Below are 15,429 nucleotides of genomic sequence, written 5' to 3'. Positions count from 1 at the left end.
CTGTTGCTAGGTCACTGTTGCTAGGTCACTGTTGCTAGGTCACTGTTGCTAGGTCCCTGGGAGAAGCCTAGTGGAACTGTTTGTAAGTCAAAAGTTGGCGCCTGTGTTCGTGTGGTCAGTGCGATATGAAGCCAGCGGTTGGACTAATGAGCACAATCTTTTTGGAGGGTGTCTTAGCATTCTATTGCTGTGAAGAGACATCATGAGCACGGCAGCTCTTATAAAGGAGAGCATTTAATTGGGGCTCCTAGTAAAGAGGTTTAGTCAATTGTCATCATGGCGGGAAGCATGCTGGCATGCAGGCAGACATGACGCTAAAGAAGTAGTTAGAAGGATCCACATTTGGATCCACAGCAGGAAGATACCTAAAACCACTAGGCCTGGCTTGAACTTCTGAAAACTCAAAGCCCACTCCCAGTGACACACTTCCTCCAACAAGGCCACAACTACTCCACAAGGCCACACCTCCAAATAGTGCTACTCCCCAGAGGTCTATGGGGGCCATTTTTATTCAACACCACAGAGGACATTGGAAACAAAATTTATTTTAAATGGGCCATTGGAAACACACCAAAGTGTCTCATCAGGAAATGGTTGAGTGCATGAGAGTATTTTTCTAAAGTGTGAATCTTTGCAAATATCATTTTTTTAAAAAGTAAGGCAGTTATTAAAATAGATATTTTTCTGTGTACCAAGTAGCCCAAGCTGGCCTCGAACTTGCTATAGTCTTGAACTCCAGATCCTCTTGCCTCTAACTCCTGAGTGCTGGGTGCATGGGTATGCATAGTTTATAATGTATCATAAATGGAAAAAGTTAAAACAGCATGTGAAGCAAGACAACATCAGAGTTCATTATGTATATATTGCTGTCTACATTGAATGGAAGCTTTCACAAAAATACCCACTGAACTGTCGATCTCTTCGTTATAGCTTACACATTTTAAAGTAAATTTTTCAAATTAATAGTGGTAGTAAGAGCCAGGCAGTGGTGGTGCACACCTTTAATCCAGCACTTGGGAGGCAGAGGCAGGCGGATCTGAGTCTGGGGCCAACCTCATCTGCAGTGTGAGTTTCAGGACAGCCAGGGTTACACAGAGTAATCATGTTTTAAAAAAAAAAAAAAAAAAAAAAAGGTGTTATTAGTATTATTTTGAGAGAATTTTTATGTAAGGAAATTTAAGAATTTTTTAGGGTTGGGGATGTAATTCTCAGTGGTAGAGAGAGCACTTGCTTAGTGTGTGGAAGACCCTGCGTGTCATCCTCAAAATGAAGAAAAGAGGGAGGGAGAAAATGACCATATATATGGTCATCCATATATATGTGTGTGTGTGTGTGTGTATACACACACACACACACACACACACACACACACACACACACACACACATATATGACATCCCAGAATAGCAAAATGAAGTGGGAGGGTTTTGTTCTTCCAGATATTAAAGTGAAACTTGGTCATTTGTGATCCTAGCTCTTGGGATGAGGCAGGAGGATGGAAAATTCCAAGCCAGCCTGAGACACCTTACCTCAGTAAATAAACAGACTCAAACCCACACAAAAATCCATTCCAGATTAATAAAAGACATTTGCAAAAAGTAGTATTTGATTTTTTTAACAAAAAGATAGAGTCCTTTCTTCCCATGCTGGGGTTAAAAAAAAAAGATTTTCAAAACAAAACAAAACCAGGAGCCCAACATGCACACACCCCAGGAGCCCAGCATGCACACACCCCAGGAGCTCAGCATGCACACACATCTGGAAGTGTCCTGCGCTCACCCAGAGGCAGAGCAGACAGGCTGAGCTGAGCTGACTCTACTGCCTGTGCCTCTGTGGGTCCAGCAAGGCCAGGGACATGTGGCACTTTGCACTGTGGGTTCCCCAGTTGCAATAACAAAGTGCCGCACACTGGGAACCTCAAAACAAGTTTGCTTGGTATCTCTTCTTTACTCCCTGTGATTTTGAGATAGGCTTTCCCTGTAGCAGCCCAGGCTGTCCTCAAACTTACTGCAGCCTGCCTGAGTGCTGAAATTCCAGGCCTCTGTGGCTTGGACTAGGGCCTTCCCTCTCCTTTCTGGGCCTGGGGAAGGGAGGGGAGAGATCGGGTCGGGTGGGGGGGGGGGGGGTGAGGGGTGGGAATGACTCAGTTGCAAAGGTATTTATCTTGACTGCAAGGATCTGAATTAGTAAAGCTCTTGCCTTAAACTGTAAGGATCTGAATCCAATCCCCCAGAACCTACATAGAAGTACCAAGGGCACGGCGGGCTGTGCTCCTAATGCCAGAGCAGGGGAGGCAGAGACAGGCAGAGAGATGCCTGGAAGTCATTCGCCTACTAGTCTAGCCTACTTAACGAGCTCCAGGCCAGTAAGAAGCCTTGTCTCAAAAGAGCCCAAGTTAAAGTGACAGAGAAGGAACAACTGACTGTTGCCTCCACATGCACATACATGTGTGCCCACAAACAGCACGAGTTGTACTGAGCTAGGGCCACCCTCGGTAGCTTAACTTGCTTCCCTCTGTAAAGACTTTGTTTCCAGGTAAGATCCCATGCCTGGATACCATTGCTTTTGGGGAGACCCACTTTAACCTACACCTCTAGCCTATTTTTACCTTAGCAACACTGACTTGCTGTGCCCAAGTAGCCCTGGACTTCAGTGGCTCTTCCTGCCAGTCTCCAAGTGGGTATTAGTTAGCCATCATGACCATATATTATGGTCTTTGAGCTAAGGATGGGAAATTGGTCCTGATGGCAAAACCCTGAACAGATCAGGCCCAGAGACCTCAATGGCTTTGAATGAAGGCCAAGGGGATGGTATCTGTGGAGGTGGCTGCTTGTGTGTCAGGCTCTCAGTGAGAGAGACTTCTCATTCCCCAGGGTTCCAGGACCTTCTTGGGGAGAGAGGAAGCCCAGTGGGGTCTCCCTGTGGCGGTGAAGCCCCCACCCCTACCCCAAGGGAGACCTGTGATGTATTTTTCCTAAGTCTCCCATGCATGGTCCCTTCAGTCCCCCATGTATTGTCCTGTCAGCGTCGTGATGTCTGAGGAGTATGTGACCCCTGAGGAAAAGAGCAGCCTGACCCCAAGGACAAGCCAGTGGCCTCTGGGAAACCAGCGTGAGTTTCCATACTCATGTCAGGAAGCAAAGTCTTGACCCCAAGAAAGGAACTAAAGGATAAAACCTGGGCCTCTCAGTAGGCGGTCTGCGGGGCCCCAGTCCCTCTTCCCCCTCTCTACAGCCTGGCCCCATTGAGATGCAGGGATGTTTATTTGTGTATGTGCGTGCATGTGGGAAAACAGAACAAGATAAAATATGTCCTTGCATCTGGGAAGCTATTTTGAGCCAGGCCAGCTGGGCGGTGCTCCTGGCGGTGAACCCCGGCTGACCCAGGCTGGGCCCTTCCTTGCCTTAAGGACCCAGAGTTCTAACAGCTTCACAGCTTAGGTTCCTCACCAAACCAGTAGCTCATTCTGGGGTAATCTTGGGGAAGCCTCTGATGCTCCCTGGGCTTGATCTTCCAAAGGGGAGACCGGGGCTTCTGCTTACCCCTCCTGGGGGAGGTCTTAACTGGGGAAGTCGCCAGTGTGAATGTTCTTGTCAACTCTGTGTGAAGACAAGCAAGAGACCTGCCACATAGCCTGCGCAGCCTAAGACCCGGAGGTATAAGGAAGCTCACTGGGATCCCTCTGTCTCCCACCAGTGTGTGCCTCTTCTCCACACAATGGACACATGTACTTCTGGCCATAGCTACCCTGCTTGACCTGATTCCAATCTCTCCTGATCCTTTGCCTGACTCTCACTGCTCTCAGAAAGAAGTCAAGCTCCTCCCTCAACACTCCCCCTGCTTGTGCCAGTCTGTACACGCCCCACCCCCCTACCCACCCCCCCCCCCATACTCCCGGCTCAAGCCAGCCTGTGCTCTTCTTGAGCTGGACCCTCGCCCCGACTTCCTTCTCTGTGCTCTAAAGCCAGTCTGGTTTCTGTCCACTCATACTGCTGATGAGTCAGGTCACCTTGGAGCATCACATGCTCCATCTGCCCCACCCCCACTGCATAGGGGTGCTTCAAGAGCACCTCCCAGGGCCCAGGGCTGGCCGGAAGTGATCTTTTCCAATGTGCCTGTCACACAATGGACCCTTAATGCTAGTTTCTTCCTTCCTTATGAACACACACCCTCTTTTCTTTACAAGACTCCAATGGCACACACATAAATCTCACTCCGGCAGCTGCTGATGTGGACAGGCATGGTGGGAGGAGCAGGAAGCAGAGAGAGCTGGGCTCTGAGATGGAGACACCAAAGCAAGCCAGCGCCAGTCTCTCATCGGCCTATCAGCACGTGAAGCAGGAAGCTGTGAGCTGGGCTCCCATATGCTCAACAGATGGGGCTGGCTCCTACTAGAAGCAGTTTGGGAAGCGGACTGCAGGGGATAGGGAGGGTTGCTCAGTCAGTAAAGTGCAAGCTTGAGGACCCGAGTTCAATACCCAAGATTCATGTTTAAAACCCAGGCATGGAGGAGAGTTTATAATTTCAATGTCAGGAGAAAGGGACAGGTGGACTTTTGAGACATCATGGCCAATCAGCCAATGAGAGATTCTGCCTCAAATAAACAGTGGAGGACGGGTCCTGAGGAAAAATACCCAACGGTTATCTCTAGCCTCCACATACACACTTACATATGTGCACTCACACATACACATGCACACACAATTTTAACACCTAAAAATAATCCAAGCAGAAGGGTGACCTTCTTGAAGCAAGAAGTTTCCATAGCCTTCGAAATCCTGAAAGTGAGGTGGGGGGTTGGGAGGGGGGCGGGGAGACAGTCCCAGAGAATGGAGGCCGTGCTCCCAGTGAGTTTTGAGAACCTCAGAATGACAGTGGAGACTGGGATGGGGAAAGGAGGGATCTCAGAGCCACATAAGTCACCAAATGTCTGATTTAGCAGCTGGTTCCTACAGCAAGGTATCAGGGCTGGCAGCATCAGCAGTCTCGGAGCTTGTTAGCAATATAGGCTCAAGCCTCACCCCAGCCTGCGAGGGCAAATCTCCATATGGGCAGGGTCTGTGAGTTCACAGTGCTTTGCAGTTAGAGAGGCTCCACTTTCTGTGATTGCTTTATCTTGGGACCCAAGGCAGAGAAAAGAGAATACTCTGTCCTGTTTGCCACTGTGTTAGTGACAGCCCTGAGCCTGGCAGCCCCCTCCAGGTCCTTGAACTAGCATAGCTACATTCTGGCGTCCCCCCATACAGGAAGCCATCCTCCCTCCATGGAAGTGTTCACTCCAGAAAAGGGTCTGGAGCCTGCTGGTGGTGCTCTTGTCAACTTGAGGTACAATGTGAGTTCCTGGAGCCCCCGATTCCCTCTGAGGTGGGATGAGGTAGGCAATACAATCAGGAAGTGCAATGTTGGCTTTCTCACAGATGCCTGGTGAGGCCAGCAGATGGGATATCCCTGTCCCACAGATGGAGATGGCAAGACTTGTGAGGTAGTGACAAAAAAGTCCAGGTTGTGATCTGTCATTAAGCCCAGCCTTCTTCTTTAACAGTTTGTTAGCTTCTGTTAGCTATCAGGGGCCCAAGCTTGACTGACTGCTGGCCCTTGGATGCCCACATTCCTGGGCTGTGGGACCAGGCTGGGGGTACCCAGTGCTTGGCTATGAGCCCTGAGGCCTGGCTGTCTGAGGACTGTCAGAAAGCTAAGAGCTCTATCGCTTCATTGACGGGCCAGGAGATGTGAGTAGAGGCTAATGTGGCAGAGTTCAGGAGACCCAGCCGGACCCTGAGACTTGGGCCTCCTACCTCCTGTCAGGACAGGGTGGAAGAGAGGGGTCAGGGTGAGCTTAGGTTCACTGGCTGACCAGAGGAGAGTTGTTGAGCAGAAATACTAAGAATTCTTGAGCTAAAGTCAGACTTGGCTGGGGTTTTAATACAAGCTTTGTCACGTATTAGCTATGTGGTGTGGGGACAAGTCGCTGCCCTGTCTGGCCTCAGTACTCCATAGGAAACTAATGATGTAACCCTCCTGAGACCATGATGACACGCATAGGCCGCATAATAGCGATGAACTTAAAAGTACTCCCAAACGAAGCCATTAAAACAGTCCATTCTTTTGAAGAAGCAAAATGCGTTTAAGTACATGGCCCACACGACACTCCAAAACCCCACTCCTCCCTCCCACTTCTGCTCTTTGCTTGGTTTGGTTTCTTTCTCAAGCCCCTGGAAAATTCCATCCCCACACTATCCAACCCCTTGTCATTCTCTCTCCCAGTTCCTCTCTCCCACAGTACTTTATGCTGTGGACAGCTTGGCCTTTCCTCCAGCAGTAAGGAAAGTAGAGAGAAAGCTACAGGATGGGTGGACAGTCCCGCATTAGCAGCCATGTCTTATCCCAGTTGCTTCTGTTACTTAAGGTTTTATGTGAGCATGTGCATATGGGTGTCCAAAGAAGCCAAAAGAGAGTGTCAGAGCTCCTGGAAGTAGGTGGTTGTGAGACATCCAGTGTGGGTGTTGGGAGCCGAACCTGGGCCCTCTGGAAGAGCAGTAAGTGCTCTTAACCACTGAGTCATCCCTCTATCCTCCTAAGAGACAAAATTTGACCCAACAAGATTACCCAAATAGGGGCTGGAGAGATGGCTCAGCGGTTAAGAGCACTGACTGCTCTTCCTAGAGGTTCTGAGTTCAACTCCCAGCAACCACATGGTGGCTCACAACCATCTGTAATGGGATCCGATGCCCTCTTCTGGTGTATCTGAAGACATCAAAAGTGTACTCATAAATTAAATGAATAAATAAATCTCTTTAAAAAAAAAAAAGATTACCCAAATAGGAGGCGTCTTGGCCTCACATAACTCTTTCTTCTTGGTTTCATCTGTTCCCTTGTGGCAGGTATTGGAATGCCGGGGTCAGGGCATCTTTCACTCTGAGGATGGAAAACTGAATGGGAGAGAGGGCAGAGAGGAGCCAAAACACAGCAAGGCAGAAGGGGAGGGAAGGACCTGGCAAAAGAGGGTAGATGGTTTTCTAAGAACACAGGAAGGGGTTAGCTATCGCTCAGGAAGTAGACAGCTGCCCTTCTAACAAGGAAGAGCCAGTGCTACACAGTGCTATTGTCTGAACCTGAAATGTCTCCCCAGAACTCATGTGGTAAAAAGTTGGCCTCCTGGCTGATGGTGCCACTGGGAGGCAATGGAGACTAAAGGAAATGGAGCCAAGCTAGAGGAAGTAGGCTGTTGGGTGTTGGGTTCACAACTACCTATAATCCCTGTAACCCCAGTTCCAGGGAGTCCTACACCCTTGTGACCTCCATGAACACTGCAGGCACACATATACATGCAGGCAAAATACTCATACACATGGTGTGTGTGTGTATGTGTGTGTTGAGACAGGGTTTTTCTGTGTAGTCCTGGCTGTCCTAGAACTCAGTCTGTAGGCCAGGCTGGCCTAGAACTAAGATCCACCTGCCTCTGCTTCCCAAGTGCTAGGATTAAAGGTGTGTGCTATCACTCAACAGATATTTTCCAAAAAGACCATTGCCAATAGCTCCCCAGATAGGAGTGGAACTTCACAAGCCCCTGCCTAATTCCTGCAGGGATTTGGGCTGGCTTGACCTTGTGAAGATCTTGTGCCTGCAGTCACAGCCACTGTGAGTCACTGAGTGCAACAGCTTTGTCACTTCTGGTAAACATTGTTTTGCTTCAGTCACTGTGTCCTTCTGTACCCCTCTTCCTTAGTGGGGCTTGAGCCTGGTGAGGAAGGGGTGTGACATAGATGTCCCATTTGGAACTGAGCACTCTGAAGTCTCTTATGACTAGCTGAGGGTCTCAGTATTAATGACCATCTATAGCACAGAGAAGCTTCTCTGATGAGTGTCAAGAGATGCAGTGATCTATGTGTATAAAGATCTTGGGTGGCAGTTCAATACTGTGTCCACTTAGCAGAATAATACTGTGAGGTTCTCTCTTAAGACCTGTGACCTAGCCAGCCATGGACTTTGGACTGACAAATGAAAACAAAATCAAGAAGGGTAGCTTAAATCCAACCTTATCAATAACAACATTAAATATGGGTAGTCTAAATATATAATCAAAACAGAGATTGTCATTTTGGATGAAAAAAGCAAGATTCAACCATGTATTGTGTACAAGAAACACACTTTAGACCTAACAATACAGATAAGTTAAAAGCAAAAGAACAGAAGGCTGGGGATATAACTCAGTTGATAGAGTGCTTACACAGCATGCACAAAGCCCTGGGTTCCATTCCCAGCACCCTATAGACTGGATGTGGCAGTGGTGCATGCATCCTGAATTCTAGCAGCCAGGAGGTGGAGGCAGAAGGATAAGGAATTCAGGATCATCCTTGGCTATATCAAGTTCAAGGCCAGTCTGAGCAACAGGAGACCCTGTCTCTAACAAAGGAAATAGAAACTGTATCTCATAAAACATTAACCAAGAGAAAACTCAAGTGCTTTTAAGATTTTCCCTTTATCATTGGCCTCAAGCTGACTATGAAGTATCTTGGTATAACTTATCAAATCTTTTATTTACCTAACATACCCAGTGGCACACATGCCAGATTGCTTGATATTGTCTCCTAGTTAACAAATGCTTTGTTCATTTAAATAAAAAGAATATTCTTATCTCATTTTGGATAGTTCTTGTTATGCTATTAAGTCTACTAGTCTGGAACACTTTACCTACTGTTATTTTTATGCACAAATGTCTCTGTAGCTTGTAGGTTGTAGTCTTCACTGATGTGTGATTTGGATCTTCCTTTCAGTCTGACCATACCTCTAACTTCGGACATAGCTAGTGCAGTTATGGTGATAGTTCCCATTGGCTGCCTGCAGCTTTCATATGTCAATCCAGTCAGTTCTGATGTGTTTTTCTCACTGTGGAGTGTGCTTGCTTCCTTGCAAGACTGACATTTAAAATTTATGTGTATGACTTGTGCCTGCATGTTTTATCTGTGTAGGCAGTGTCTGCAGACCCAGAAAAGGGCACCAGATCCCTTGCACCTGGAGAAATAGATGATTATGACCTGTACTGTGGGTGCTGGGAAGCAAACCAGGATCCCCTGGAAGAGCAGCCTATGCCCTTACCCACTGAGCCATCTTTCCAACTATCAACATTTTTAAAATTTAATGCTAACAATTGTAAATAGCATCTTACTGTGTGATACACATGTACATATATTTTGGTCTGGGATGGTTACTTGGAAACAGTTGAATTCCTTAAACATTTCTTTTGAGATCTGTTTTGCTAGACCAAAGCAGCAGAACTGAGCACTTTAGCCCCATGCCTTACAAAACATGAAGCTTTCCAGGTGACTGGCAGGAACAGGTACTGTCTTGGCCAGTTATGACTTTCTCTAACCCTTTGTGGTGTTTCTTTTCCTAGCTTTGGGATACCTCCTCATATGGACAAACAGGACCTGCTAAGCTTTTAAGTAGTCTGCAGATCTCAGGAGCTCTAGGTCCTTGAATATTCTTGCTCCCTTGGGTCTCTGCACTCGGTTCTGTTTCATTATGGAGTCTGTTAGGCTTTGCCCAGGTTCTGTTTCTTGTACAGTGGAGTGAAGCTTTCTCCTATGCTGGTGCAATTATAGGTGTCAAGAATTCTGCCCTTTGTTGCTTGATGCCCAATATCTTGGAAACCACTGTGCCACTCATGGTTGGCTTAGCAGAAGAGAAAATCCGTACACTATTGCTCCATGTTAAACAGAATTAAAGGTCAAAGGTCCAGAGGATTATACTGAGACATGCTTATAAGGTAGGATGGTCTTGAAAGAAGGAGAGAAAAAAGGAGTCGGGCAGATATCAACAGTGAAAGGGAGGAGGAGAAAGAGGAGGAAAGAGGGATCAATGCTAAATTGAAAATGGACCATTTGGTGGCAGAGAGATGGCTCAGTGGTTACAAGCACCTGCAGAAGATCTCAGTTCAGTTTCCAGCATCCAAACAGTAACTCACAACCATCCTTAGCTGCAGTTCCTGGTGATTTGATGTCCTCTTCTGGCCTGTGTGGCCACTGTATGCACATGGTACACAGGCCTATGTGCAGGGAAAATGCTGATAGATGTAAAAGCGATATGTCTTAAAAGAAAAGGAACAATTTTGGGAGAAAACTCTTTGAGCAGGCTGGAGGAATGCATGGTGGAGAGTGTAGCCTTCGCAGACGCTCTTCACAGGTTCAGCTGTAATGAGTCCAGAGACATGACAGAAATGGTGGAAGTGGCTTAAGCTGCTTTACCCAGCAAACCTCCAGACAAGCTAGTGTGAGTTGTTCATTTAGGAAAGTGCAGCAGAGAGAAGGCACAAGCAAAGGAAACCTTTCCAGGAGTTACTGATACTTACCTGAAGCCTGTTGTGCTTGAGAACCCCTCAGCATGACCTAGCATGAGCACCAAGCACACTTTTAACTAGCTTCCAATAGCTTTCGGTTGAATGAAGGGCATGCCAGTCTCTTGGCATCCCCACACTAAGGAGATAGAAGGCTAGTAGATCCCCCAGGCTCACTGACCAGCCCATCAATTCTTGGCAAGCCCCAATTCCCACTAGGAAATCTTGCCTCAAGAGGCAAGAGGAGATAGCTCAGTCAGCAAAGTGTCTGCCTCCCAAGTCTGAGGAGCTGAGTTCAACCCTCAGAACCAAATGAAGTGGCATAACCTGGAGTCCCAGCACTGGGGAGAAGGCAGGAGCTCTGGGATTCAGTGGCCAGCTTAATCAGCCTAACTGGAGAGTTCCCAAGCCTCCAACCCCTAGGCAGGTCAGCTGCCTCTACTTTTAGGTTTCACTATAGTCCAGGTTTTTTTTTTCTCCCCCTCTCCCACCAGGGACAGCTTTGAATCCTGCCTCCCTGTCATCCCTCCTCCTCCTCCTCCTCCTCCTCCTCCTCCTCCTCCTCCTCCTTCTCCCACAAGGCTGTGCTTTCATTGCTGAGTTGGGAAGTTACTAGAACTGTGCTCAGCACAACAGTTCTGAAGAAATACCAGATGATGGACTCATGGTCAAGAGAGCATGAGAATGCATTTCTGAAGGTTATGTGCCATGGTTAAAATGAACAATAACAACATCAACAGCGTCCTGTTGCTTCGTTTATTTGTGCTGTAGTCACCGGAAAAGTCGTCAAGTCCCAAATGACTCACTCCCTGAGGTTCTGAATACGATCCTAAAATCACCACCCATGTTCTTCCTGTCCTTTGAAGTGACAGAACAAATGACAGCAGAGATGGGCACTGTCCCCCAGTCCAGAGTGGATGCTACATGAACATCATCTCAACAATAGCATCTCACAACAATAACATCCTCCTCTAAAAACAACCCGGAATAAGGATGTTATTTCTGCCATTTGCTTCTGCCCTTCAGTTAGGAAGCACGTTACACCCGTGAAAAGACCAAAATCCAAGATGATTTGTCGGCTTTTGTAGTCAATCAATAGTCTTGTTGGTACTTCCTTTATGCAGACCCTACTCTCCAGATGACAGGAAAGTGAATTTGATTCTCAAAGTGAAAGTTCTGGTCCTGGATAAAAGCAGCCAGAAAGGAGATGTGGATGAAGACTACGGGGTAAGAGTAGGGAGTGTCTTGGGGGGTGCCTTGCAATAAAAGATTAAAGAGGATTCCATCAGCAAGTATGGGCCAAGAGCTGGGGAGATGGTGTCATGTGCTTGCCATGTAAGCTGAGAACTTGTTGGATTCCCAGCACCCACGTGAAAAAGCCAAGTGTGGTGGCATGCATTTTTGTAACCCCAGTGACGGGTTATAGAAAAAGGACCACCCTTGGAGTTCACTGGCCTGCCAGCCTAGCTTAGTCAAGAGAGCCCAGCCAGCTCCCAGTGAGAGATCTTGCCTCAAAAAAACAAGAATGCATCAGATAAGGAAGAAGAAAAGAGAGAAAAAGGTCCTGTCAGATTCTTCAATCAAGATAAACCAGCAAAAATTAGAACCCTGGATAAGCACGGGCAAGTGGGAGTGTGACAGCTTCTAGGTGACTGCTCTAAGCCACTGTTCCTAGCACCGTCTAAGCCCAGGTTCACATTTTACCTTTACATGCCCTGGATGTAGCACATGCCAAACCTCTGCTCACATAGGAAACAACATCTGTTTCCTCAGCTCTAGGGGGGGGCCTTCTTCTTCCTGACCCCCCCTTACACACACACACACACACACACACACACACACACACACACACACACACTGACCCTTCTCAGCACAGGTGGGATGCTATAGTCAGGAACTAACAAGCAGGAGTTGGAAGAAAAGGAGTTGACTGAGACAGCTTAAGGCAGAAATACTTTTAGGATATCAGCCATGAATACCCCGAGGCGATGGGTTTGCTCCCAGAAGACATCCAGTGTTGTGTTGATCTGTACTTGAACCACCAGAAAATTGAATCCAGTGCATCTACTCAGCAATTTACTAACCCTGTACAGCATCCTCTTTGAGAATCCAGTACCAGCTAGATCCTCTCTGGTCATCCAAGGCCAACACACCAGTTCTCTCTCACATCAGAAATGCTCCTTGGACAAAGATCACCAGAAACAATTCCTCACACCAAAACAAGTCTGAGCCAAACAACAGAACCAGGCACAGTCCCAGCTGTCTGGGAGGCTGATGCAGGAGAATCAATTGAGCCCAGGAGTTCAAAACCAGGTTGGGCAACAGAGTGAGATCTCCTCTCAAAATAAGCAATCACCCCCAAAGCAGCTATGTACAGTATGACACACATCTCCAAACCTCAAGAGGGTTTATGGGATTATGTGTTTGTGACTAGCTTGGGCTATATGGTGAAACTGTCACTAAATTTGCTTTCTAAAACCTCTCAACTGACTTACCTTCACAGCCACACCCTATTTTGCTTTCAGCACCGTGGATTGTCTGTATTTCCCCATGCTCTCCATTCTCGTAGAGACTTTGCTCCCAATTTCATCAGAACTAATTTTCCCAAGGTCACCAATGACTTCCTTCGGACCAGTTCCAAGGATCACAGCATTTGATGTGGCTGTAGGGCTCTAGGGCTGGTGAGGTGGCTTAGCTGCTGGTTGAAGGTCACCAAGCTTGACAGCCTGTTTGATCCACAGAACCCATAAAGTAAAGGAAAAGAACCATCTCCTGAAAGTTGTTCTGTTTAAATGTAAAAATAATTTGAAATGAACTGCTTCTTTATCTATGTCTAGGATGCTAGTGCCCAGTTTCAGCTCCCACCCTCTGGCCATGCCTTCCATCTTCTTTCTGGTTCTGCCTCATCCAGACCTCGTGAGCCGCTGTGGCCCAGAGTTGATTCATGCAGCCTCTGCCCTTCTATTTTCATCTCTATTTGATGACCAGTAAGCATCTTAAGTTTAATGGATGTTAAACTCCACTCTGCCCTCATTCTCCAAGATGAGAACTTGCCAGTCTTTCCTGTTTCAATGGTCATTCTACTCTTCCAAGGTACTATCCCAAACACCCTGGTGTTGAGTGACATCATTAAATGTTCTATGCTCCCATCCCCCAAGAAAAGCATCAGAAACCAAACAAATAATGTGAAAAGCAGCCTTGTTCGGGAAAACAGTGAGAATTACAGAAACAGGGTTGCTGGAAAGATTCTCGTGATGGACAGTGGTGGTGGCTGAACACTGTGAATGCACTAAATGCCACTGAGATATATCCTTAAACCAGTTAAAAATGGTAAGTTCAGGCAATCTATATATACAGCTATGGGAGGAGGAGGCAGGGATGATGGCACTTTGTGACACTGCCTAGCTCATGGCCTCACTGTGAAAACTGGTCCCAGCTCTAGAAGCAGCAGAACAGAGGTGCCAGCCACATTTGCCTGTTTTTCCCTGCCATCAGGAGACTGTCCTACCACACTGGACAGCCCACAGATGCCAATGGTAAGGTTGGTTCAGGTATAACACAGATCAATCTGAGCTCAGGAGAAAAAGGCAGGGGTGTTTCCTGAGGAGGCAGATATTCAAAAGCACATCCCAGGAGAAAGAACTTGAAAGCACTCATCCTAGAAGACCTGGATCTATGGAAGTCTGAGTAAGGCTGAAGGGCCAGAAGAAAGAAGCAATCTATAAAGATACATTGTCTGTTTAGCTCCTGAAATGCAGGGAGATCTGTCAAATATCAGTTGAACACCAGCTAGAAACAAAGACTTCAGCAACTGCAACACAAGGAAGAAAATAAATCATGAGAAGCACAGAATAAGGCACTAGACAAATGGATTGCTCCAGCTTTCAGCAGCTAGCCAGCAAAACCCCAAAAACCTGGGTTGGGTGTGTTCAAGGTCTACATAGTAAGACCCAGTCTCAAAAATGAACAAACACCACCATCCAGAGAAACCTGAGGTTTAAAAGACAATGATTTACATGACTTAAAAAATTTATATGAATGTATAAAAACAATTATAAATCTGTTGTTAGGTACATAAAAATATACTTTGTGATAACATAAAGAGAGGGAAGGCTACATAGGAATAGAGGTTTTATAGGCTTCTAAAATTAAGTTGGTATTAATTCAAAATGGACTGCTACATATTTAGAACATTCCCATAGCAATAAAAAAGGAAAACAATTAAATGTTCTAGAAAAATGTGTCAATGGGTAAAGGTACTTCCCTCCAAGCCTTATAACCAGAGTTAGTATCACTATCAGGAAAACTGGGAAATCCACAAATGAGGAAATGAAGCAGTACACTCCTAACCTACAGGCCAAACTCATCACAAAGGATGCTAGAAAATACCTACAATGAGATCACAAAATACCAAATTTCATGTAATACAGAAAAAGCCAATCTTAAAGAATGAAAGTAGACACTACTGTAATCCTACAAAAGCTGAAAAGATTAAAACAATACTAGAACAACTGCACATCAACAGACTTCTTACAGATCAAAGGGGAAAATTCTACAAATACACAAATTACTGAAATTGATGGGGGGGGCTAAGGGAGCTATAAAGAGTTTGACTCACTAATCAAACTCCTCAAAAAAAAAATTAAGAGCAGATGTCATCATTGGTAAAATCCACATTTATTCTTCTCAAACTGTCCCAGAAACTTACTTCCTAACTCATTTGATGAAGCTCAATTACACTATCAAAGGCAGATAAAGACATCAAACCAAAGCTACTGACACAAGACAAAAAGAATGGAGGAGGAATCCAGCTGAACTCCACTGGAGGCAGGAGAGACTTCAACTGCACAGAAGTAGCAAAGCGAGGTACAAATCTAGAACACTGATGGTGCCTTTGGCTAAGAGCCCCAAAGGTCAGATTTAAATGACTATTTTAGGGAACCACTGAAGAGGTTTTTAAAATGATGTGAGGAACTGAAAGTGACATCAAGAAATGCCATTTTCTTACACAACACAATATTGTGCCCAAATTAGTTCACTGCCAGCTCCGGTACCTTAGGAGTGTCTCTGTCTCTGTCTCTCTCTCTCCCTCCCTC

The 15,429-nt window shown here is 46.3% G+C and overlaps 1 pseudogene; it reads left to right on the top strand.

The window, feature by feature from the left end:
* LOC114623891 overlaps positions 1–12,990 on the top strand; it is a 40,499-nt pseudogene extending 27,509 nt beyond the window's left edge.
* Positions 12,991–15,429: the final 2,439 nt, after the last annotated feature.

This window comes from Grammomys surdaster, unplaced genomic scaffold (assembly GCF_004785775.1).
Source record: "Grammomys surdaster isolate TR1022 unplaced genomic scaffold, NIH_TR_1.0 203, whole genome shotgun sequence".
NCBI lineage: Eukaryota > Metazoa > Chordata > Mammalia > Rodentia > Muridae > Grammomys > Grammomys surdaster.
This window is presented reverse-complemented; position numbering and strand designations above follow the sequence as displayed.